Source organism: Mus musculus, chromosome 1 (genome assembly GCF_000001635.26).
Source record: "Mus musculus strain C57BL/6J chromosome 1, GRCm38.p6 C57BL/6J".
In the NCBI taxonomy this organism is placed as follows: Eukaryota; Metazoa; Chordata; class Mammalia; order Rodentia; family Muridae; genus Mus; species Mus musculus.
In genome coordinates this window covers 187,636,860-187,660,387 of record NC_000067.6, presented here as the reverse complement: position 1 = coordinate 187,660,387, position 23,528 = coordinate 187,636,860, and the positions used below count along the sequence as shown (strand labels likewise).

The window sequence follows — 23,528 nt, the reverse complement described above, 5'->3', positions numbered from 1 at the left end:
CAACGCAGATGGCAAGAAGCTCATCTGCAACTCGCAAATAATCATACGTCCGTCAACGGTCGCGGTGCCAAACCCACAATTAAGCTTCCTGGGTTTTGTTTTCCTCTTGTTTAGCACATATCTACTCCAGACTGAGGACCTCATGGGTTAGACAAAAGCAAACAGCAATTGGCTTTCAAGGACAAATTGGGTCTCACAACATTTTTGATTTCTACTTTTACTGAGTGTCTAGGTTTAACAGATCACCAAATGCAGGCTTCTGCCCATCATTATCTGGGAAGCCAGTCAGCTAAGGATGCCCCAGTTTCAGATAGAATCCAAACATAATTCTCTGAATCTGTGTTTTTAAGTGCATTGTCTGTACAAACAGCCCATTTCTTGAAAAATTTCTTACCTATTCCTTCAACATAGGCTTTGGAATATAGTTCATTTATAATGGCAAAATTGGCTAGGCTTAATATCATTGAATCATTCATAAAAATATCCTAAAGACATGTGTGCCATGGAGTCAACTGACCTCCCATTCGTTACTTCTAATCTTATAAGACATGTTTTTCAAATGCAATTTATAGAAGCATTTTTTAAGTATTTATTACCAAACAATTCCTATAGCCTTCACAAAATGCATACATTTCAAATTAATATCAATGCTACAATAAAGGTGCAAATGACAGGTAAGGTTTGAAACAAAACTATCACTGAATATTGCACGTAGAAAAGGGATGTGGTGTGTCTGTGTGTGTGTGTGTGTGTAAAATCATCTGGCCTATTTTTGCTGTCCTGCAATGGTTTTGATGGTTTATTTGGGTAAGAACTGGCTTTCTTGGGGTGGGGGAGAGCAGTAAATAAAGATGCTGGTGCACTGGCATGGTCTACATCGAAATCACCATGCCTATGGAGTGCTCAGCTGGCTCGCCGCATGCATTCTGCTGCTGCCCATCTATGTGTTACTCTCTGCTTCTTCCCTCTCTGCCTGCTCCACAGGAAGCAAGAAAAGTACCAAAAGAAAGAGACTCTCAATGAGATCAACTTAACCCCAATGATCAGAGACCTGGCCAGACAAGGCCGGCCCAACAATTCCCACTTAACTCTCACAGCCATCTTGAGAAGCTTTGATTAGTTGCATTTTCACAAATGACAAAGGTTCAGGGAATGAAAATTTTACCCACATCACACAACTTAGTGAGTGGCCCAGCAGAAGTTCTACAGCAAGAACTGGGCCCCTAACTCCAAGTCTTTTCCACAGTTGTCCCTTCAAGGGAAGACAGAAAATGGGTTATCTGTATTAATTCCCCTTGGCTTTTTGGGTAGATTTTGTTTGTATATTTTTGTTTTGTTCTGTTTTGGTTTTTTGATTGTTGTGTTGTGTTTTGCTTTGTTTTAGACAGTGTCTTACTCTATAGCCCTGGTGCTTAAGGTAACCCTCCTGCTTCAACCTCCCACATGCTGAGACTACAGGCAGGAGACACTATGCATGAGCTCACATTGTCCTTCACATCCCACAGCTCAGTAAAAATAGGCCATGTGATTTTACATATGCACACACACACACATGCAGACACACACATGGGCACATGCACGACACACACACATGCACACACGTATGCACACACACAGACACATACACACACTCATGCACACACACAGAGAGACACACATACACACACTCACACATGCACACACACATACACGCACACACAGACACACACAGACACACACAGACACACACACACACACACACATACCTCTTCTACCTGCAATAGCCTTGTATCTTGTCTTCTCTTATATGTTATGTCTTATATCTTGGCCTATTTTATCTCTCTCCATTTTCCCTCAGTCCTACATTTAATGAATTTCAGTGACCAAAAGACAAAAACAAAAACAACCCAACGACAACAAAGACTGCACCCAACTCTTCACAAAGACCACATACTTCACAACAATGCAATCTATTTCAAGAAAGTAAAGCTTCTATTTTGCTGTCTCTAAAATTCCTAGAAATTTCTCAAAACCCGTTTCAGCCATTCTGCAAGAGTTTGCATCTACCCATCCAACCTGTAGATTCATGTGCAATGCCTTAAAGATCGACCCCCCAACCCCCATGTCCACACATTGAAGGGCATTGCTTGGCCATGTGTAGAACATGTATACACAGTGAAGAATACTGTCTGTCATGTGTATCTCTTGTATCACAATAGGACAACTATCCTTATATCTGGTGTGTCAATGGGTCACACCAGCTGTTGTGATCCAACCTAGGAAACAAGCACATAAGACAGTTTTGTGTTGTTTTTCTTTGTTTGTTTTGATTTTTTCTTTTGCAGAAAGAGTCTATTTAAAACAACCAATCTATAACAGATTAAAAAAAAATCTACACTCAACCTTGAGTGACTAAGTCCTATGAGTTGTCCAACCCAAACCAATGAACTTGAGCCCTGATACATACTCTGCACATGCCATTTATATCCATGGTATATGGTCCTCCATAAAGAAATAGTTTCTAGATAAATAGTAGATTGGAGCATCATTTTTGGTTGATTTGTTAGTATCCTTAGTCACTGAAAGGATAATCAAGGGGAACGTGCAGTGGAGGCTGAGAGAGAGCAAACGGCCCACCGTTGTTCTCTGATGAACTGGTCCCAGATGCCACAGACAATACTCCCTTCGCTGCTGTTGACCTTCTGTGACAACCAGCATCCTGCCAAATCTACATTATCTGTAAAAAGCAAAGTTTCTGACTCTGATAGTGACTGGCCCGAATGGCCATCTGAACTGTGTCCTAATTCTTCAACCTTTGGAAATCAAATGCCCATGCAAAACAGAAGATGGGCTCCTCATAACTGAAGGGACTGCTCATTTACGCAGACAACTTTGGATCTCTCTCCACACACAATAACTTGGAAAAATATATAGGCTGTGTTTACAGCAGCACGAGAGAGAGCTGCAGTCTCTAAGAAGGGCTATAACTTGTTAACAGTCTTCCTGATTTATGTTGGAAAACATACAGGGCATGAAATGGTTTCTGCAACCTCACATTTTCCTCTAGAATGCTGGTGAGCAGGAGATATATTCCCCAGCTGTGGGGGCTGCTTGTTCCTGCTCCCTTTTCAAGAGACATGTATGTTAGGCAATTATACATGCTCTGTCCCTGAGAGGGGGTTTTACATTATTAAGGAGAAAGGGAAAGCAAGAAAAGAAGAGGTTTAAGGAGAAAAGGAAGTAAGCAAGAAGAATGGGAGGAGGGTAAAGAGTCTATTTTCATATAACGTTTACCTTGTAAAAAGTGATTGCCTTCTTAAGATGGGAAATAAATAATCTTCCTAAGAGCTGTGGGGAATGTATAGTTATAAACTATCCCTCACTAGACAAATGTTAGTTATTTTTCTTGTTAGTATTTCACAGATCTGGAAATTTGTTTCACAGTCTACAACTGTGCTAATAAAATAGGTATTTTTAAATATAAATATTACCACGGTCATAACATAAGCCTTGTTAATTGAAAATATCTAAGAATGAGATTAAACTTAAATGGGAAGCATATATTTTGAAATACAACTTACAAAACCTCTTAAACATATGTGAAAGTAGAGATACAAACGTTTTGCTTTGCTTCAGATAATGTTAGCAACTCTGAGTTGCCATCTGAAACAGTCAAAAAAAAATCTTTGTTAGAAATGACTATTTTCTAAGGAAATAAAATAATTTAAGTGTAACTTAAAACAAACAAACAGGTGAGTCGTGATTTAGCGTCCTTTTCAGAGTTTGATCAAGGTTATTTATCTGAGCAGACAATGCCAAAAAAGCAACTCTGGGTTGAATCTCCAGTATCCTGGACACTTCAAGGACTCCACCCCCTTCTTTTGTGATAATTATGACCATCCCATAGTTTAATGGGCAAAGTGTTTTTCATCATAGGAATATGAGGAGTGACAACCCAACACTGTGCAGGAGGCCGGTGGTGCCACCTCGACAGCCTCTGGTATCATCCAGTGTAAGGGTATAAATAACTGTGTACAGTATGCATGTCTGAGGGAGGATGGAAGGCTGGGTCTAGACCTAGTACAATGGAGGAGGCAATCGAAGGAAGAGGCTTTGCAATCAGGGTTGAGTACTGAAGGCTGTCTAATCTCCAAGAAAAAGAAACTTCCTGGTCTAGGGACCCAGAGAGCCCAAGCCTCATTCCAGCCACTTTTATCAGGAGCAAAAATATCATCCCGAATATTCATTCAAAAACTTTTTAAAGGAGATTTCTCCTGGTACACCGAATCTAAGGGATCAGGGCCATCAGAAAAGTATGCTGATTTATTTCAAGTCTGGGAGATCTTTTACAATGATCCCTTCAATGAAGACCCTGCACCCCCACCCCCCTGGGGGTTTCATAGCCTTGGCCCACTGATTCCAGAGACAAAGATGAATTGGGATGAAAGTAAGTAACTGGAAGGTCACTGTTTGGCAGAAATATCCTTGGGCTGGGGAGCGACTCAGGGCTGGAGTTTTTGCTGGTACATAGGATTCCCTGGTGTCCGCTCCAGTGCCACCAAAAGGAAAGGAGGAAGGAAAAGTCTCTTGGAAAAAACGCTACTCTCAGTTGCAGCCTGAAAGCCTGTGGACACATGGTTAAATCTTCCCTGAAGGCTCAGTTACTTCAGTGGGGTGGCAGAGCTAACCTAAAGCCTGACTTATGACAGCACAGTCCTAAGAGACAATGTCTTCTGTCCACACAAAACAAAACAAACATACAGACAACACAACAACAATAACAAAACACTGTTATTTTTACTTTAGGACGGTAATTTTATGTGATTTAAAAAAAAAAAAGAATCACAATATTGTGATACTTGGTAATTATTATTTCAAAATGACAGATGCTATTGTTTGTGGATAAATTTTCAGTTGTTTTTCTCCTACCAGTGCTTTGATTGAAAGATTTGCCAAGTGCCCCCTGGAGAAAACCAAAGATCTGCATTTAAATAGAGATACAGTCCTTCCTTCAAAATGTGTGGTATCTGAGAGGCAGATCCTATCAGGGCTCCTTAGTGAGGAAAAACTCAGATTGTAGGAGGCATTTCAATGCTGTAGATATCCTGTTTCATGGCACTAGGACTATTTCCATCACAGCCCTTTCCTTCTGAAGATTCTTTCTAATATTTGTTGCCATGAGAAGTTAAAATTAAACCCTGTTCCAAAGCAAAGTCCTCACAAACAACAAGCAATTACTACCATGCACATCAGTCCTGATGTGTACAAAAAAGACCACAGAAGATAGCTTGGCCAGAAATGCTAAATAATTGAAGAGTATAATGACTTAATAGAGTAGTAAGCTTGGTTTACACTGCAGCCAATTTAAGCCATAAAAATACTGTGTAAAAATTTTATCTTGTGGTTGACCATTACATAGCCAATCTATTATTCAAAAGTACCTACCTCTTCAGTGTTTTTCTTCATCAATGTGGCTTTCCCTCAAAAGCTTTCTATTCCAACAGTTTTCCAACAATTCCCCCCCCACCCCCCACCCCACTACCCCATCCCAAAAATACCAATTTCCTACTTTGTTTCATAAAATCCTTTCACCAGGATGGCCTTCTAGCATCCAGGTCTAATGGAAACTGACGTCACCCGGCAAGCTCCAAAGGTACACATTGACCTCCTCGAGAATGAGTGGACTGACCAAAAAAATAAGAGTCAAGACATCAAAGGAAGTAGATGGATGGATAGATTAGATAGATGGATGGATGGATGGATGGATGGGTGGGTGGGTGGGTGGGTGGGTGGGTGGGTAGATAGATAGATAGATAGATAGATAGATAGATAGATAGATAGATAGATAGATAGAGGTTCTTGCTTGCTACATCTGCAGACAAAAAAAGACTCTTCTAAACAATTCCCTTTTCTGTGACAGGTGAACACAGGGATTTGGCTGTTGGGAAATGTCGAGACACCTCACCTGAAGTGTCCACCTAAGATACGGAGAAAAGGAGCTGGAGAAGCAAATCACGGAGGGAGATCAGTCGCGAACCTAAGTCCATGACCTCTGACAGGCTCTGACAGGCCAAAAATTCTCAGTGCAGCTGAGAACAAGGTCCCTGTGAGGGAGGTCCCTCCTCTACCGTTTTCCCTGAGACATGCTCCTGAGAGCGTCCTGGTGGTCTGTGAGCTTAGTTAGCTCTTATCTTGCTGCTCTGCCACACTCACGCTGAGTCAAATTTGGAGCTCAAAATGAGAGATGAAAGACCTTGGAGATCACTTAATATTGAAATACTGTTGTGGGAATAAGTGGTGCTCGGCTGGAGATGGGAACATGGCACTCTCTGGTAACCTTTTAATTCCTGGAAAAGTTGCACAGAATAAATTGAGCTGTACACACACACACACACACACACACACACACATATGAAAACCTAATCAATTGATCTGGTCTATTCAGTTGGGCAAAGAAAACCAGCAGGTTTCAGTCCATATCACACAAGAATACTTAACCCATTTTGATTTACTAAGGGGTAAGAGCCTTCTTTTACCCACACTCACCGCCCCAGTCAATGGGCAGTTTAATGTGCAATGTGATACCATTCACAATAGACACGCATTTAATACTACGTAATGCAAGTTTAAAGAGTTATGAGAATTGCTTTAGGAGAAAATAACAAAGGCACAGATCACAGCAGACAAATCAATGTTTGAAAGATCCTGGAGGCCTGCTTCCTCACAGTCTGATTGCTTCATCAAAGCAAGGAAGCACCCCCTTCAAGGTCACTTCCTCTCGGTCAGAGTCCACACCTCCGCTATCCCTAAGTTCAGATCTGAGAGGCCTTCAAACTTCCCCCTCGTTATCACAAAGACAGAACTGTTTCTCAGGACGGTTAAATCAGCTCTACAGCATCCGATCTACTGGACAGGAGGAAAACACAAAGCCGAACGCTCCGGGGTCTGTTCCTGGCCATCCTCCCTCAGACACTTCAGATCCTCTTTCTGAACTTGGGTGTTTCTGAACTCGGGTGCTTTCCAGACACCATCGCCTGTTTGGTCTTTGGGCCTTGTGGGAAACAAATTAGTTTCTCTTCCAAGCTAGTCCAACCCACTCAGCTACTCCGCAACATACTTCAGGAGTCTGCGGGCTCTTTTCATCTTGAAATACTGGGGAGGGGCTTTCGAAAGTAGCAGGAGGCCATAGGCCCATTTGGCAACTCAGAATCAGCCCAACCAAAACAACACAGTTAATAAACACATATAGTCACCCCTCAGTGCCGAGACTTGGGGGGTGGGTGGGGGTGGGGTTCCAGGCCCCTCCAGAACAGCTTGTTTAGATTCTGGAAGGAGGAGGAGTTGAATCTAAGAGAAGGTTCCCTGCTGGAAGGGAAGAGGAGAGGTGGGGAGCCTTGGGTCTCCTCTCACCCAAGGAGGTGGGGGGGGGGGTGGAGGGGCGGGGGGGGGGGTGTACTGCGCTCTATCCTGCAGGAGCTCTAACAGAATCAAAAGGTGGCAAGGTAGGATAAGCAGTTTGAAATAGTTAGTCTAGTGACCTCCAGACAACTTTGGTGACTTCCTCCCTGGGAAAGGTGACAGTATTGGAAAGCCTGGAGAGGAGGCAAAGGCTTAGAGGACAGGAGGGACACGCAGCACCACAGCAGCGGCATTGCCCAATGGCAACACCTTCCAACTCCGGGCACCCCCTTCACCCACAGCGACCCCTACCCCATGTCCCCTTGGCACTATCCCCTCCCAGTCCAGGTGCCCCAACTCTGCCCGAGGGTTATTTTGCCACTTTCCCAAGCACTGAGGTCTGTAACCAGGAGTGGGGGATGGGAGGGGTGTTGAAAGAAGGAACCTAACAGCAATTCAAATTTATCTGTGTCTCCAGCACACACCTGACAGTTTTGCAGTCTGGGCCGGGCAAGTCTACAAGAGGTGGGCACTACTTATGCGTGTGTTATTGAGAGAGGGTGTCCTTTTTCTTTTTCTTTTCTTTTCTTTCTTTTCTTTTCTTTCTTTTTTTCCTCCAAGAGACTCTAAGCAAGTGAAGGGGGGAAGGGGGTAGCAATACGGATTCCAAGCCGGACTGCAAACACAGATGCAAATGTCTGTCTCCAGACGCTGATGGTTAAAGCATGGGGCAGTTACCTTTGGCAGGGTCAGAACTGCAGCAGGTTAATCGGGTGAGTCCTCGGGGATTTTTTTTTTTTTAATTTTTTTTTTTTTTTTTCAAAGCAGCCGAGGCAGCCCCGGTTGCTTTGGCTTAGGAAAGTCTACAAACCCCCCATGCAGGGACATCGCACATCTCACACACGCCTCCTTGAGCTGGGCTCCCGCGACCTCGGCGGGGCGAGGGGGTGGCGGGCGGCCGGCGGGCGGCCAGGGCCCGGCCCCAGGCTGTGTCCCCGCGCGCAGCGGCCCTGCGTGGGCCCCGGGGTCCGCGTCCCGAGCGGCGCAGCACTCACCCAGCCGGGCGGCGAGGGGCCGAGCTGCGCCCGCGGCTAGCCGGAGCGCCCAGGCGCCTCCCTTCGCTCTTGGTAGCGTCGGTCCGCACTCCCTGTGACCCAGGACGTCATGATGCCTTCCCTGTTTTCTTAATGATAACTTGGCAGAAGAGGAGACAGGCTGCCAGGTTCTCCTCGGGTGGTTGCGTGGTATGTGCACGTTTCTCTTTGCATGCGTTTGGCTCCCTCTTTTTTTAAAAAAAATAAATATATCTCTCTATTATTTTTTTTGAAAAAAAATTTTTCCCCGGCACTGTCGGGATTTGATGGCATTACTGCGTTTGCATAATCGACGCCTCTGGGTGTGTATAGATGTATGTATGTGCGTGTGATTTCTTTTTTTCCCTTTAAATCCTGCTGCTTCTGCCTCCGTCGTCGCCGCAGCCGCTGCAAAAGCAAGCATGCGTTCCTCTTTTGTCTTTCATTTTACCTTCAGGGTGACATTCAGTGCCAACTGCTCCCTTTTGACCGTCGCCAATCCCCGCCTGGGCAAAATAAATTTGAAAAAAAAAAAAAACCCGGAGTGGGGGAAGGGAAGGAAGAACCCCTCAGCCCCAATGCTGGGGTGCCGGGTTTCCATTCCCTGAGCTACAACATCCCAGACCTACACAACCCACCTTCCAACCTACAAAAATAGACATCTTCCCTTCTACCCACCCGGCCCAGGCAGGTTAGCACGGAGGCGGCAGGGGCATCCACCCAGGGCCCCACTCGTGTTCGCAGTTCACGCTGTCTGACTTGCATACCCGGTGTGTAGGCCTCACACAACTGGAGCTGTTTTTCTTTAAATCTTTTTTTTTTTTTTTAATGGGGAGGGGGTAGGGAAGAAAGAGGAGTCCCAGCTTGTGAGTAAGGGTTCTATGGATACAGAATTAAACTGGGGGAGGGGGTATGCTCCCAGCCTGTATGTGAAGGGTTCTATGGACACAGCAGAAAGCTGGGGGGGAGGGGGTCTGCTGGCATCTAACTCACCACCAGGGGAGTTTGGAAGGACATAAAGGGTGATAGCTTTTATTTGACTTATTCTAAATGGCAGTAAAACTATATATATATATATATATATATATGGAGAGAGAGAGAGAGAGAGAGAGAGAGAGAGATTGACAGCTGACTATCCAATGTCCTTGTCACTTCAATAATTATGTTCCCCAGTACCAGTAGGGGAGGGGCTCCAGGGTAGCCTTAATACTTATGTCTGTAAACAGGAAGATGTGCTTTACATAGTGTGTCCACAGGATGACAGAGAACTTATTTTTGTCAGGCTCCCTTTGCTGTCTGTTCACTGTCTGGCATAACTATGTTCTGTTGTGGTAATATTGTATATGTTTGCACCCTGTACAAACATATATATACATGCATGCCCAGCACCAGGCCTGATAGATATTTTGTCCGTTTTTATCATTACTTATCCATTTGGAGTAATAGGACAGCCTAAGGGATTTCCCTCAAGCCAGGCCATGACCTTGGTCTCTAGAATGTATTGTTGGGGTCACTCACTGTCCTCTAAGATTCCAAATCCCTAAAATATGACAGTAGATGCCAAGGTTGGGGGCGGGGTGGAATCCACAGAGGAGAATGTCAAGTCTGAAAAGAGCCTGAAAGGAACTAATCCCAGATCCTGCTCAATGGCTGTCCATTTGCTGTTATCTAACTGAAGTGGGCTAAGTTTCACATGCAGGGCACAGGCACTTGTTGCCTCTTCTCCCTTCAGAGTCACAATCCAAGAATCACTAGCAAACCCCACGGGGAAGACACTGTAATTATGCAAAAGCCAGACAATCAGAATTGGAGGAGAGCCTGGCTGAAGTCGACTAAGAGGGTCAGAGGACTATTGACGAATGGCCAGATCCCAAGACGAGAGCAGAGCCTCTCCACCCTTGACAATCGGCCCAGATACTCTGGCTCTGCTCACAGTCTCTTTGGACTGCCAGGAGATGAGCTGGTACATCCCCTTGGTGCTGAGAGGTGACCAGAGCCATTGATTCAAGAGACCTAGAGCCTATTCAGCATGCCTGTGTATAGATGTTATTGGTAACTTTCCAGTAAGTAACCAAAACGTACAGATTAATGGACAATCTTCAGTTCTCTGGAAGTGGGGGGGGGGGTTGTCTTTTTTGTTTTTGTTTTTGTTTTACATTCACTGTCCTCAGAACCAACCCCTTGTTGACCTACCTCCAGGATTTCAAAGGAATTTTAAAAGTTGACTAACTTTAATCCCCTGAAATGCATTTTTTTTTTTCTTTTCAGGCAAATTCTGTTTGTGCTTTAGTGGCCAAATGGCCCCTCTCCTTGGCAGGCAACTCAAACTCTGCAGAGGTCTGAATGGATGATTGTTTCTTTGCTTGCTTTTTTGTTTGTTTGTTTGTTTGTTTTGAAGAGGGTCTTATTATATACCTCTGACTGGCCTCAGCCATTCAGCAAACCTCCTGCCTCAGCCTCCTAAATGCTGGGATTATAGAGTGCACCAGCATGCCTAGCCTGCATAGGTGCTTTGGGAGCCAATACTCTCCAACTCTTTGAAGAATGCCTCTCTGTTGCTCATCCAAGTTCAGACTTGGACTATATACAAGGTTTTATTTTCTACCTCCATCTTAAACACAATAGTTAATAGAGTTGGAGGCTGCTCAGTTTTAACTTCCGAGCCAAACCAGGAAGGACTAAGAAGGCTTGCTAAGGATCATGGGACACCCTGAAAGCAAGGTTGGAAACTTAGCTGTGTTTGAAACTTATAAATCAAATCCAATCTCAAACACAATGGGAGGGAAAGATGAGGATTAGCCCTGCCTTACAAAAGAATATCCCAGGATGGAGAAGTGCAGACCTAAATTACAAGGCTGAGATTAAAATTCAAGGGCTCTGAGCTCTTACTATCAACCTATTGCTAGCTGCTGGCATCAGACCCAGACTGGTCCCCCCCAAGGACCAATCAGGTTGGTGAACACTACCCTCTCACAGTCTCAAAGCCCCTCACCCTTTCTCCAGCATGCCAGGCCTTCCCTTTGCCTCTTTAAACTCAATTCCTTGTTCCAGTTCTACCCATGGATGAAGGCCAAGGTCCAAGCCCACTGGATCCACCACGATGTTATTTACAAGCTTTCTACTCTTCTACAGTTCTACCGTGTTCACTGCTGCATAGAACATGAATGTTCTCTATTTGGGGGCTATTTTTAATCCCTTCTCCACCTTCCAGTTCTTTCCTAACAGAATTATGCCTCCCCACACCCCCGCCTTCTCTGGTTCATCCAGCATAGTACCAATTATAACACTGGCTTTCATTTATACCTCGGGTGTATTAATCCACACAAAGGTACCCTTTGGAGCGCAAGGTTAGCACGTCGCAAACCGATAGAATCTGAAGGTTCTGTGTAATGAAGGCTTGTTTGCCTTTCATTTGAAAATATACAAACTGGTTCCAGTGTACTTTAGATAGTTCCCAGAAAATAAGTCAGTCTGACATGACTGCACGTATCTGTCTGGAAGCCTGGTGCCCACAGGGAAGGCTGAGGCTGGGGGGGATGGATGACAGGGAAACGGTTGACATTAGCGGTAAGATTATGTAATGTGAGGATGATACTGCATTGAGGCAGAGATAGATTGGCATTGAGAGATGAGGACGATGAACCAGGATGTGTAGAACACTGTTGAGAATGTAATCATGCAGGAGTCATGGTACCTAATTTTGCATTTCCTGGGTATTTTTGTGATTAAAAAGTTAGGACACTCGGAGTCCGGTGGTCACCAGAGCAACTCTAGATCTTGTATTGGCCAGCTTGTGAGACCTCAGGCAGAGGGCTCTGGTTGTACAAAGTATAATTGAACCTGACTTCCAAAGTCTCCTTAGTGCTACAAGTCTGAAACAGTGTGGCAGAGGAATCGAGAGTAAGCCTGAGAATCCCACAGTCATCAGTGGCTTGAGGATTAATATAAAAGAAGATGCTCAAGGGCCCAGCCTGAGCAAAGTCAAGTTCAAGTTCTCTAGCATACTGAAGGGACACTCAGAAAAACAGAGTTTATATACAAGAGTGTATTCAAACTTATATTCTCAGGGAATAGAGCTCAGTGGGACAGCTCTTGCCTAAAGCCGAGAGAGAAAGAGAGAGAGAGAGAGAGAGAGAGAGAGAGAGAGAGAGAGAGAGAGAGAGAGAGAGAGAGATTGAGATCCTTCTTCTACCAGATGAAATTACCAGTGACTGTGAATACTAGTTATCTACTACAACTATCAGAATGATGTCACTAGTCATCCTTGGAGCTTATGCATAATTTACTTTCCTTCTAACACAGTCAAGTTTGATATAAGGATCCAATCCCAGTTGCCTGGTATCTTCAACTCATAAGTAGCTTGAACAAAATGATGACACACTTTGAAAAGCAGAGAGTGACAATAAAGAGACTTGGGAAGGAGAGCCAGAAGGGACCTTCTGTGTATTTCCTGTGTAGCTCACTGTCAGCGTGTCTCACTGTGTATTCCTTTCTTGTTTACCCTTTAGAATTGAATGCTTACACTCATTGAGTTTTGGGTTCATGTGTGTGTGTGTGTGTGTGTGTGTGTGTGTGTGTGTGTGTGTGTGTGTGTGTTTGTGTACCAGGATGTTTGGTTGTTTGGTTGGGTTTTTTTTATTATTATTTTTCTGAAACAGCGTCTTATATAACCCACAATGTCAGTGCCAGCCTCCAACTCAACAGTATCTAAGGATGGCACTGAGCTGTGTCTGGTCTACCTTCCTCAGTTCCCATGTGCCAAGATTCCATCTCTAGGCAGGCCTGGTTTGCACATCGACTTTCTCAACAGTTTCTGTTGGGATAGGGATAGATAAAACAATAGAAACGAAAAAAGATGCTACAAATACAAAAGGGTTGTCAATCAGGTCTACATTTTTACACATGAATTATGTTTCTAAAAAGATTTCCACGGTTATGAAAAACATGTGGAGCCAAGCACTCAGGTGCCCTGGTCAAGAATCCAGGTTGATTTCTACCACGGTTCATTATAAAACCTCACAGAGTCTTGGAACTAGCTAAAGGTAGGTCCAGATGGCTGTGTGATCAGCTGCCCCATCCCCAGTGCACTTTCAAAACTATGTTACAAACTCAAGGGAAATGGCTACTTGGTCACACATCTTGATTAGAACCAAGTTCCTTAGAATTTTTATTTAAAATAGGCAGGTATGTTATGGCTGGCACATGGAGATATGCAAATAAACTTACATAAGGCAAATGGCCTCATAGAGGTTTCACCATTTCAAGGATAAACAGATGAGCTGTATGTTGTTTGTTTGTTTGTGTTTTTGAAACTGGTTAGAGAGGACAGAAGAGAAGGCTGCAGGCGAGGGTGCAGGAGAGAATGCATGTGTGGTAGTGTTCTCAATGTAGAAGATTCATAATTTTCATTCCAGACGTATTCCTGATTTAAAAAAAAAAAAGGTTAAGAACCACGGGAATAAAAAAAAATAGCTTATTTTTAAACTGAGATCAAAGAGAATAGATATCCATTTAAGGCAAATGCCAGAGCCACCCCAACACGGATAGTGTGTAATAACCACTAGTATTCAAAATGATAGCCCTGAGACACAATAAAAGCCTCTGTCATCAAAGAAATCTATTTTCAAGGTATTTTACTTAACTGATAGAGGAAAAAGTATTAGTCTGCTGGAAAGAGTTGAACGTCAAATGAAAATGGGGCTAACGCTTTAGAGCTGGCTGGGCAGCTCTGCTACGCAAGGCAAAGTGTGATGGAAATGATCTTTCTTTTCTCCTGTTTTCTTTCTATTTTTAATTTTTTTTTTTTAAGGAAAGAGAGGAGTCACTCACAGTCCTGCAAGTGTTGAGGTTGCAAGGGAAGGGATGGGAGACAGAAGAATCCTAACAGGTCTGAAGGGAGGAACAAAGGAGAAGACTTGGGAGAGAGTTGGAGTCAGCTGACTTCAATATTCTGTAGTGGACAACTGAATTAATTGTAGGCTATTAATGATGTGCATATTAAAATTAAGGAAATACTGAATTCGAATCGAGCTATTGTGAGGTTACAACCCTTTAGTACAGCCTGATTCCCTGGCCACAGGAAAGAGGATGTCGAAGGTATTGGTAGCTGAATTCATTTATTTGTGAACCACCGGTATGGGGGTGACAGTCAAAGCTGTTAGTAAAGATAACAGAAAGGTATCAATGAAAATGATCTCATGGTCTGAAATAAAACTACATTTACTTCATCAAGCTAATTATGTAAACTATGTAACACCCCGGCAAATGTCGGTGACCTGGGGTTTGCAGACTGCTGAATTTGTCCCATCCTTTGCAGAATGGAAGCCTTTGTCCACCCTGGGTGTTGGGTCACACTTGGTCCACTTGAGGCTCAGTTTTCCATATGCGATAGCACACTGACTGCCTGGGGGCAGAAGGAGGCGGGCAGAGCTTTCCCGGGCAGCCCAGTTCAACTGGAAAAAATGCTCACAACGTCACCTGATGCCACTGGCTCCCAAATATGTCCTCATCTATGTGGCTCTGCCAGCTGCTGAACCAGCAGGGAAACTCGGGGTCATGGAAAGAACACTAAACTTAGAGGCAGAACCCTGGAGGTGAAGGCTTACTGCTGCCTCCGGCTGCTAACACGGGCCCTGGAACTTCAACGTTTGGATCTACCCTGAAGCCCTGCTACCATCCCCAGGTCAGTCTCCCAGAGCTAACCAGCCAAAGGGAATGATGAGTGGAGTCAACCACACTGGCCCAATTCACCGTAGGAGCTCTTCCAAGATGGTTCCCACTGCTCCCCACTGTGGGAACTTCCTCTGTTTCCACTCTATCCTCACACTGCTGGGATCAGCCTTGTACTTAATCACTGTTACTCCGCCATCAGCTGCCATGTTTATGACATCTTTTGGCTCATAGTGTGTGCAGTTGCTCCCTAAGTGCTGAATGAATGAATGAACGAATGAATGAATTAATGAATGAACGTCAGTTAGGAATCTTGGCCTGCAGAGATTCCAAGCTATAAAGATGCTTTTTGATATGCAGGGAAGAGAGGGAGAGATGGGCCAACCACAGGCACATGATACAAGTACTCAGAGGGGCCTCTCTATAATGAAACGTCTACAGTTACTATACACTATGTATTCAGCCAGTTTTAGGGGATAAAAATATTTATTTCCTACACAGGATTAAAGCTAAGATGCAAGAGTCCCCCTTTCTCCTACCCCCCAAATATTAACACTGGCTTTATTTGACATCGATTTATAAAGAACACATTCAAGATGTTTCCAGAAATCTATAGAAAAGAAACCCAGAAAGCATCCAGATTCAGGTCCCTACACTTGCATAGCTGCCACCGTAGGGTGGGAAGGACGCAAAAGGCATACCAAACATCAAATTCTTAAGGAACTTTATGAACCTTTCTGGGGCCACAAACCCTACCTTCAAGGTGGCAATCAAAGGTGTGGGGATCGGTGGAGAAGAGATGGAAGATATGGAAGTATATGTCACAGTCAAAGTCTGGTTAGTGTGGGCAGATGCTGGAAACCACCCCCTCCCTAGGCCTTCTTGCATAGTCAAGAAGACAAAGCAACTGACTACATCAATTTTTATCTCCTTGTAAACCTTTTGATTGGCCAATGATATATGCGTACCTTGAATGTCCCACAAAGTTTATTGGTTTAAGGCTTGGTTCCTGGTGTGCCATTGGGAAGTGGTAGAAGCGGGGGTGGGGGGTGAGAACACTGGAAGGAAGGAAGTTGGAACACTGTGGGCATGCCCTTGAAGGAGAACAAAGGACCCCACCCCTCTCCTGTCTGTACACTTGCCAGCTGCTGTAAGCTGCATGGCTTTGCTCCCTAAAACACTCGTATATCGTGTGCTGTCCAGCTACAGTCCTAAAACGGAAAGACAGAGCAGTCCACCACAGTCTCAAGCTTCAGAAAAAGCTCACTTTACACTGAGTAGTTCACTCCAAAGATTAACACCTGGGTGTGGTTCCCAAAGTTGGCCACATATCTAACCACGTGCTCAGGTCATCTCTTTTGCCCCTCATCAGAGATGTAGCAGGAACGATGGGGTCACCTCTATGCAAACGCAGGGGACTGCACAGCCGCCGCAAAAGTATCTTTTGCAGGAGGACCTAATTGAGGACTGCCTGAGAAGCCAAGGATTGCTGATGCAGAGACTGCCAGCCAATCCGGAACCTCGGTTTAGAAGAGATGTTTTCTTGAGACTAATGGGGCACAGGTATAAAGGAGCTTGTAGCAGGGCTCAGATGAGTTTGTTGTAGTGTCTCTCACCTGTTCCTAGAGTCTGTGTCATTGACTCTGTGCCACCTCACCTCCTACCCCCAAGGGCAGGAGGGTACCCCCAAGGGTCCAGCAGAGAGTAGTCCAGGGTACAGGCAACACGGAGAAGCTTCTGTTTACAGTAGATGGCGACTAACATAAAGAGTCACAACTGGCCAAAGTGAAGAGAGATGGAAGAGTCCAAAGCCCTAAAAGGAACCCAGCTAGCACAGCTCCTCTTCCCAAGGCTCAAGGATCCCTGTGGAAGAGGGAATGGGAAGAGTGTCCAAAGCAGAGGTGGGAGACTCCAAGGAAACAGCGTGTTCTGGATACAGGACGGTTATGTGTATGAACTCATAGTTGTTGCCACGGCATACACAGGACGTGTGCAAGCCTAAGCAGGACCAAATTCCAGCATGGAGAGAGGAGTTGAGCATGGGGTCCCATCCCTGGCTGTGGAAGCCATTAACCTCGACTTTCATCTAATTGTAGCCTCCAGTATGCTAACCACACTCAACAGGAAGGCCAGACATTGACGGATATTTGGGCAGCATACATTGGTCTTGGTAGGTTTTAAAATAAAGACATAAAGTTGGATGGGTAGGGAAGGGGTGTGGATCTGGAGGAGACAAACATCATCAACATACACAAAATGTCGGAAGAATTAACATAAACTGCTTAAATACTGTGGCTCCGGTCATACTCCGCAGCAACTGGGTCAGTATATCCAAAGGCAGGAGCCAAGGAGTCAGTCACTCTTACTAATGGAAGCCCTCCAAGTGTGTGATCAAGAAGACAGCTCAGTAGGCTAAACACTTGTGAAAGTGCGAGAGCCTGAGTCTGGAGCCCCAGACTCTGTGTAAAAGACAGACACAGTAGCACGTCTGTCTGCAATCCCAGAGCTCCCACACAGAGGTGGAAGGCAGACGCTGGGGAATCCCAGGGAGCTCATGGCTCGTGGGTACACAGTGGTAGAATGTAGAGACCCCCAGGCTGTCCCCTAGCTTCTGTCTGTGCTCTGTGGCCTGCATGCACACACACACACACACACACACACACACACACACACACACACACACACACACACAATCCAACTCATTCTCGCACACAGCAAAGATTAGGTCCCACTGCTTATTACAGATGAATGGGACACGGGCTGGTTAAATTAGTTAACTGATACATGATGTTAATTAATATCACTAATTATACACTGGTCCAGAATGGAACAGTTTGCAGACTCCAAATCCCTATTGTTTCATCACCAAACCTCTCTTGGAAAGCTTTTTGTAAGTGAACCGTAAACAGAATAGTAATGGTGGATCAATTCATCCCAGATATCAAAAAAGCAATTTTTTAAAAGGTACATAGAACACATAAATTTTTTTATGCTTTCTCATTCACAAATTGCTTTAACACATCACTTTATTATTTAATCTTCACAACAAGACTGCAAGGTCTGGTATGCTATGTCCACTTTATAAAATATAAAACAAAAGATAAAAATACTTTCCCCTATTTGGGAACAAATTGAGGCTCAGGTCTCAGAAAACTATGTTCCTTTTCTGGACCATCTGCCTCGGAAGCCCTACTGATAGCTGCCAGCAAGACAGCATCAGCACCAAAAGCTGGTGCAGAGCCATGATCTAGATGCTCTAAAAGTAGTATCCAGCATACAGCCCATCAGCCTGCATCTGAAGATGATAAGGAATGCCCAACACAAAACAATAAATGTACTTAAAACATTATGAGATGTGGGAGGGTAATTTTAATTTGTAACTTAGTCATGAGCGTCTTGAGCAGGAACTTTGTAGATAGATGACACATTGTCTTGCAATGTCAAAAATTTCCACCCAACCTCAGCATGTTAGGAAAGGAAGGAAGAGAGGGAAGGCGGGAAAGAGGGAAGAAGGAAAGTGATAGGAGAGAAAGAAGTATTTTTCAATATTTTTAATAAGCATATTTTAAGCAGATTAAAAGTTATTTATTGTGCTAACAAGCCTTGTCACTGTCTAATATCTCTTCCTTCCACCTTAGAAAACCCTTTCAAGCCCAGCACCTCTTGGGACTGACACCCCATTGGCCATACTCTGTCCTGGCTTCCTCAGCTCTTTCCATACCCTGCCTAGTATCACTCTCTTAGGGAGCAACCACCACCATCTTGGTTTATGGTTAAAACTGAAACATATTCCTGTTTCCAGGAAGTCATCTTGTCTCTCCCACTTTTTCTTCCCCTGTAATCCTTAGCACTCTGCCAAGCGCTTGATAATTTACTTCTCTCTCTCTCTCTCTCTCTCTCTCTCTCTCTCTCTCTTTCTCCTACTTGCCATCTCTGCTGGCTCCAGGGATATTTTTTTTCTCACACCATCTCTCCAGCATCTAGAAAAACCAAGCAAGTGTTCAAATAAGTCCGTTGTAAGAAACTGATTGTCAAAGAGGCCACAGGAGAGGCTCAGACAAAGACACTGCCTTCACCATTCCTTTGTCTCCAAGAGTGTCTTTTGAGCCAATGAGGTGGCTCAGTGGGAGAAGTTGATGATCACCTGAGTTGCAATTTGTTCTCTGACCTCCACGTTCATGCCTTGGCTCACATGTGCACACATAAACACAAATGCCCACATAAGTAAATAAACTTAATCTTAAAAAGTTAAGCACCTTTTCTGGTTTGAGCTAACTTCACAACCTAAAGATGTCAATAAGATACATGACTAACTGAAACCTTGGGAGAGAACTAAGATGAGAGGATCTCTCTCTGTTTATTGTGGAGCATTGGTGCCCTAGACATGACCTTCCAGTAGTCTGTAATTATTGGGGATTGAGAATAGAAAGAAGAGGTTTCTAACCATGGGTGTGAGGCCCAACCAAGCTGCACACAGCCATGTGCTGTGATGGCACCTAATGGATCCTCCCGGGGAACCACTTTCCATCTTCTCACACCAGAACAGGCTTTGAAGAAGTCAGCAGGTTCCCTGACTCAAAAAACAAACAAACAAACAAACAAACAAACCATTAACTACTGACTGCTTTCAGATTTCCCAGATCGAACTTATGTTCCAGAAAGGGTTCTATAGAATGTGGCACTGCGGTTGGTAGAGCTTCCCCGAGACGTATGTGCACAGGTTCTGAGATGACACCATGATCCTGCGCTGTCTGATTGGAGCTTTGCTCAAGGGAGGTCAAAGTGCAGGGAACAACTCAAATATGAGCAGGGATGATGATGGCCATGGAGCTCAGAAAATGGCCCAGTTGGCTGATTCCATTCCAAACATAGAAAGCAACAATGGAACAGAGTGACAAAGGGACAAGCCACTCCTCCACACTGCCCCTCCCCTCCTAGGAGAGCCAGGTTTAGGAAGCAAAGCCCTTTCCGTAATGAAAGTGGTATTTATTAAATACTCCAGCAACCACAAATTCAAACTAGCATTCCCTTCAAAATAGTCACTTGGGGAGGCAATGTAATTACCTCAGCGACGCCATGATTGCTCTAAACATTTTGGGAATTCCTCTTTCAAAATCACCTTCACAGCTGCTTTAGGACTCGTACGGAAAAACCAATATCATTTCGTTATTGGCTTTACTTTATGTAACAAAACTGCTGTGGTTCAAATTTGGTTGGCTCTTGTTGTAGGTCAAAAACTGGCCTCTAGTCTAATGTTCTTCCATGTTAAGGACACAGTGGGACAGGCTGAGCCCGATGTACACACAGTAGGGTCAAGGCTGGCGACTGGAAGTCTGTATTTGAATGCTTTTTCTGGTTTTCACTGTAAACCATGGTCTAGAACATCTTGGTACTGGGATAGGAGTTGGTGGTGTCAACTAGAGAAAGGCTTGGGTCTCTAACATTTACTGCCTCACATCATATCTCTGAGTCCCCATCTTTAAGCTCACAGGCATACCCTCAGCGGGACTCATCCCCTCTCCTATTATGCAGTATTGGCAAATGTGTGGCTTCTGCCTTTTCCTTGGAGACAGAAGCGACAGGAATGTCAGCCCCAGAATAAAAATTACCTGGAGTGAAAGACTCAATCACATAACCTGGAACACATAAGCCATGGGCTCTATGCCTCAGTTTCACCTCTGTGAACTGTGCCTAATCACGGTCCCTAGCTCCGTACTGATCGCTGTCCTAGTACAGCATACAATGCTGACCACGACACATTTCTTTCAAGCCTTGCTTTCTCCATCCTAGTGCCTCAGACTCCCAAGTGCTGGGATGACACGTGTACATGACCACACCTAACTGCTTTGATCACTTCAAGTCATAAATTATAAATCTGAAACTCCAACCTATCAGCTCTTCATATTGACAAAATTGAATTCCTTACTGGCTAAGATTCTCAGATTATTCTAGCTCCTCGGCTCTTATTTAAAGACATCAATAATTGTACAGTCATCAAATCCCAAATCAAATTTATTTTGGATTTTCCCTCCAGCCTTACTCTACATCCTAGACCAGCACGTATGCATGTGTGTGCATGCCCTTTGTGTGTGTGTGTGTGACAGAAGAGTCAACATTAAGACACCACTGCATGCCAGACCAAAGCACAAAATAGGTAGCATGTCATAAAAATTTCACAGCCACTTTGTGCATATGACTATTCAATTCCATTGTGACATCCATTTTGAAGCTATTAAACCCAGGCTACTAAAATGTGGCCCAACTTTCCAGGGCTTATGCAGCAAGCCCTCTGGAAACTGGCAGGGGTTGAAGGGTCATCCCTGGCAGCTATCCTAGAGCTGTGGTCTCTGCCACACAACTCTGTTGATATTCTGTTTTTAAATAAAAATAATTGGGATGGGCCACACCCAGCACCCACAGGAAACTGAGGCAGGAGGACTGCAAAGCTGAGCCCAGCCTTTGGTATATGGTAAGACCCCCGTCTCAATAAAAATAACCATTAACAATAACTTCAGATCAAAAGATTTTATTATTGCTATTACATGTGCTGAGTTCAAAATACAGAGTACCCTAACCACAACCCTATGACCCCAAACTCCACTTTTATAGATGAACAAACTCAATTCAGAGAAGGTGAGCTATCACTCCAATGGAGTACTACTTAGGCCAACAAAGTTTCTAGTGCACTACCCAGCCTTGTGATGGTCAGGCATCTATATTCTGCTAAGGACACCCTCCACCTATATAACCATTGGCACCATCTCAAAGACGTGGTCATCATGTTATGTTCAGTGTGCTTCTAACTCCACAAGTCAGGCATTACCATATCGTGCAGACTTAAGAGTCTGGCTGGTGCCGTCTGTTATGAGTGGATGTAGTGTTACGTGTAGCTCTGCATCTTCCCAGGTTCAGTAGAATATGTTAGTGCCCATCCCTGGCTCCTGAATGCTGCTCCTTACAGGGGTCCTCTCTAAAACCGGAAGCTTGGCTTTCTCTTCTGAATTACCACGAATTGGTCTCACCTGGATTTCCTGGCAGGTGGGCATAGCCACCACCTACTATTTGCTGACTCTTAGAGAAGTCCAGGACTGTCTCCATGGTAACAGAGTCAGCAAATCATGTTCCTGCTTAATTTCCCCTCTTTCGACCTACATGGGAACAGTCAGCCTAATACTGCCTTCCGCCAGCAGCCGCCTCTAGCCTCAGGTTATATTTTCTCTGGTCAGTGGTTTCCAGGTACTTGGAGTTGTTAGCAATGTGACTTTTGGGTCTCTTAGAGGGAAATGCTGAAGGTCATGATGTGGTCACCAAGAAACATACCCCACCCTCTTTGCCCTATTTCACATTTCTTTTTACAGCCAATGGTCTCTGCATTCTTGAGAACAGATTTCAATGGAAAACAACTGACTCAATGGGGTGTGATGGCTATAGCTCCTTTCTAGTCACACACACATACACAAGGGAGAGAGACATACATACACACACAAGGGACACACACACACACACACACACACACACACACGAAAGAGGGAGAAAGACAGACAGACGTACAGACAGACAGACACAGAGACACAGAGAGGGGTACTCATTCTTTTTCTAGGTGATCCCTGGAAGTTCCCGGAATAAGTTTTCAACCTATGCCAGCTGTATCAGATGGGGGAAGTTCCACTCCAGGACATGGATACAAGGAAAGAGGGAAAGAAAAAAGTCCTCCCATTTCTAGGCTTCTGTTTGTTATTTGTTGTTTTGCTTGTTTGTTTGTTTGCTTTGTTTCTGTTTGGTTTAGATTTGGGTTTTTCTTTTTTTTCTTTTTTTTTTTTTTCTGTTTGGTTTTTGGTTTCTTTTGAGTATGAAGAAGTTTGTTTTGTCCTTAAAGGGCCTCACAGATCCCAGGTTGACCTGAAATTCACATCTTGCAGAGCAGCCTATTCTAAGTCACTGTGCTAAGCCAGAGAGAGTTGTGAAACAAAACTTCATGATAACATCATTTTTCTCATAGAAACTGACCACCCATAAGTTCCACTAACAAACATGAGAAAGGCTTTTTTGATTTTGTTTTGTTTTATTTTATTTTAAGACAGGGTCTCACTATGCAACCCTGACTGATGCGAAACTCACCATGTAGACCAGGTTGGTCTCAAACTCACAGAGATCTGCCTGCCTCTCGCTCTGACAAGCTCCTTCCTGCCTGTGAACCCTCACTGCCAGCCTGAAGCTTGCCCCATTCTGAACACCCTTCATGTTGATAATTTTGCTTAATATTATATTGTTACTGTACCTATGATGATTTAAAACTTTGCCTTCCATTTTCCCCTGTTATCACTTAGCTAGAACAGAAAAAAAATCAGAAATGTTTAATACAGTTTTAATTAGTCTAGACTTAGTGAACTGGCTAATCTTTGGAATACG

At 44.2% G+C, this 23,528-nt stretch overlaps 1 protein-coding gene and 1 long non-coding RNA gene across 13 annotated transcripts in view; one reads left to right on the top strand and one right to left on the bottom strand.

Annotated features, from left to right (window-relative positions):
• Window positions 1–23,528, bottom strand: part of Esrrg (estrogen-related receptor gamma) — a 606,376-nt gene that overhangs the window by 554,498 nt on the left and 28,350 nt on the right. The window contains exon 1 of one of the 10 annotated variants that reach the window (NM_001357534.1): window positions 8,433–8,630. The exons of 5 other annotated variants lie outside the window; for them this stretch is intronic. The gene's annotated coding sequence lies outside the window, so the exon portion shown is untranslated. Of the gene's footprint in view, window positions 1–7,862; window positions 8,307–8,432; window positions 8,631–23,528 lie in introns of those variants that run through there. 4 more of the 10 variants (XM_011238915.3, XM_030254422.1, XM_011238918.3 and 1 more) reach the window with 4 other exon arrangements.
• Window positions 8,327–23,528, top strand: part of Gm36388 — a 130,379-nt gene continuing 115,177 nt past the window's right edge. For 2 of the 3 annotated variants that reach the window (XR_003948554.1, XR_001779607.1), the window contains exon 1: window positions 8,542–8,621. This is a non-coding gene — a long non-coding RNA (predicted gene, 36388). Of the gene's footprint in view, window positions 8,622–23,528 lie in introns of all 3 variants that reach the window. The other variant, XR_001779606.2, reaches the window with a different exon arrangement.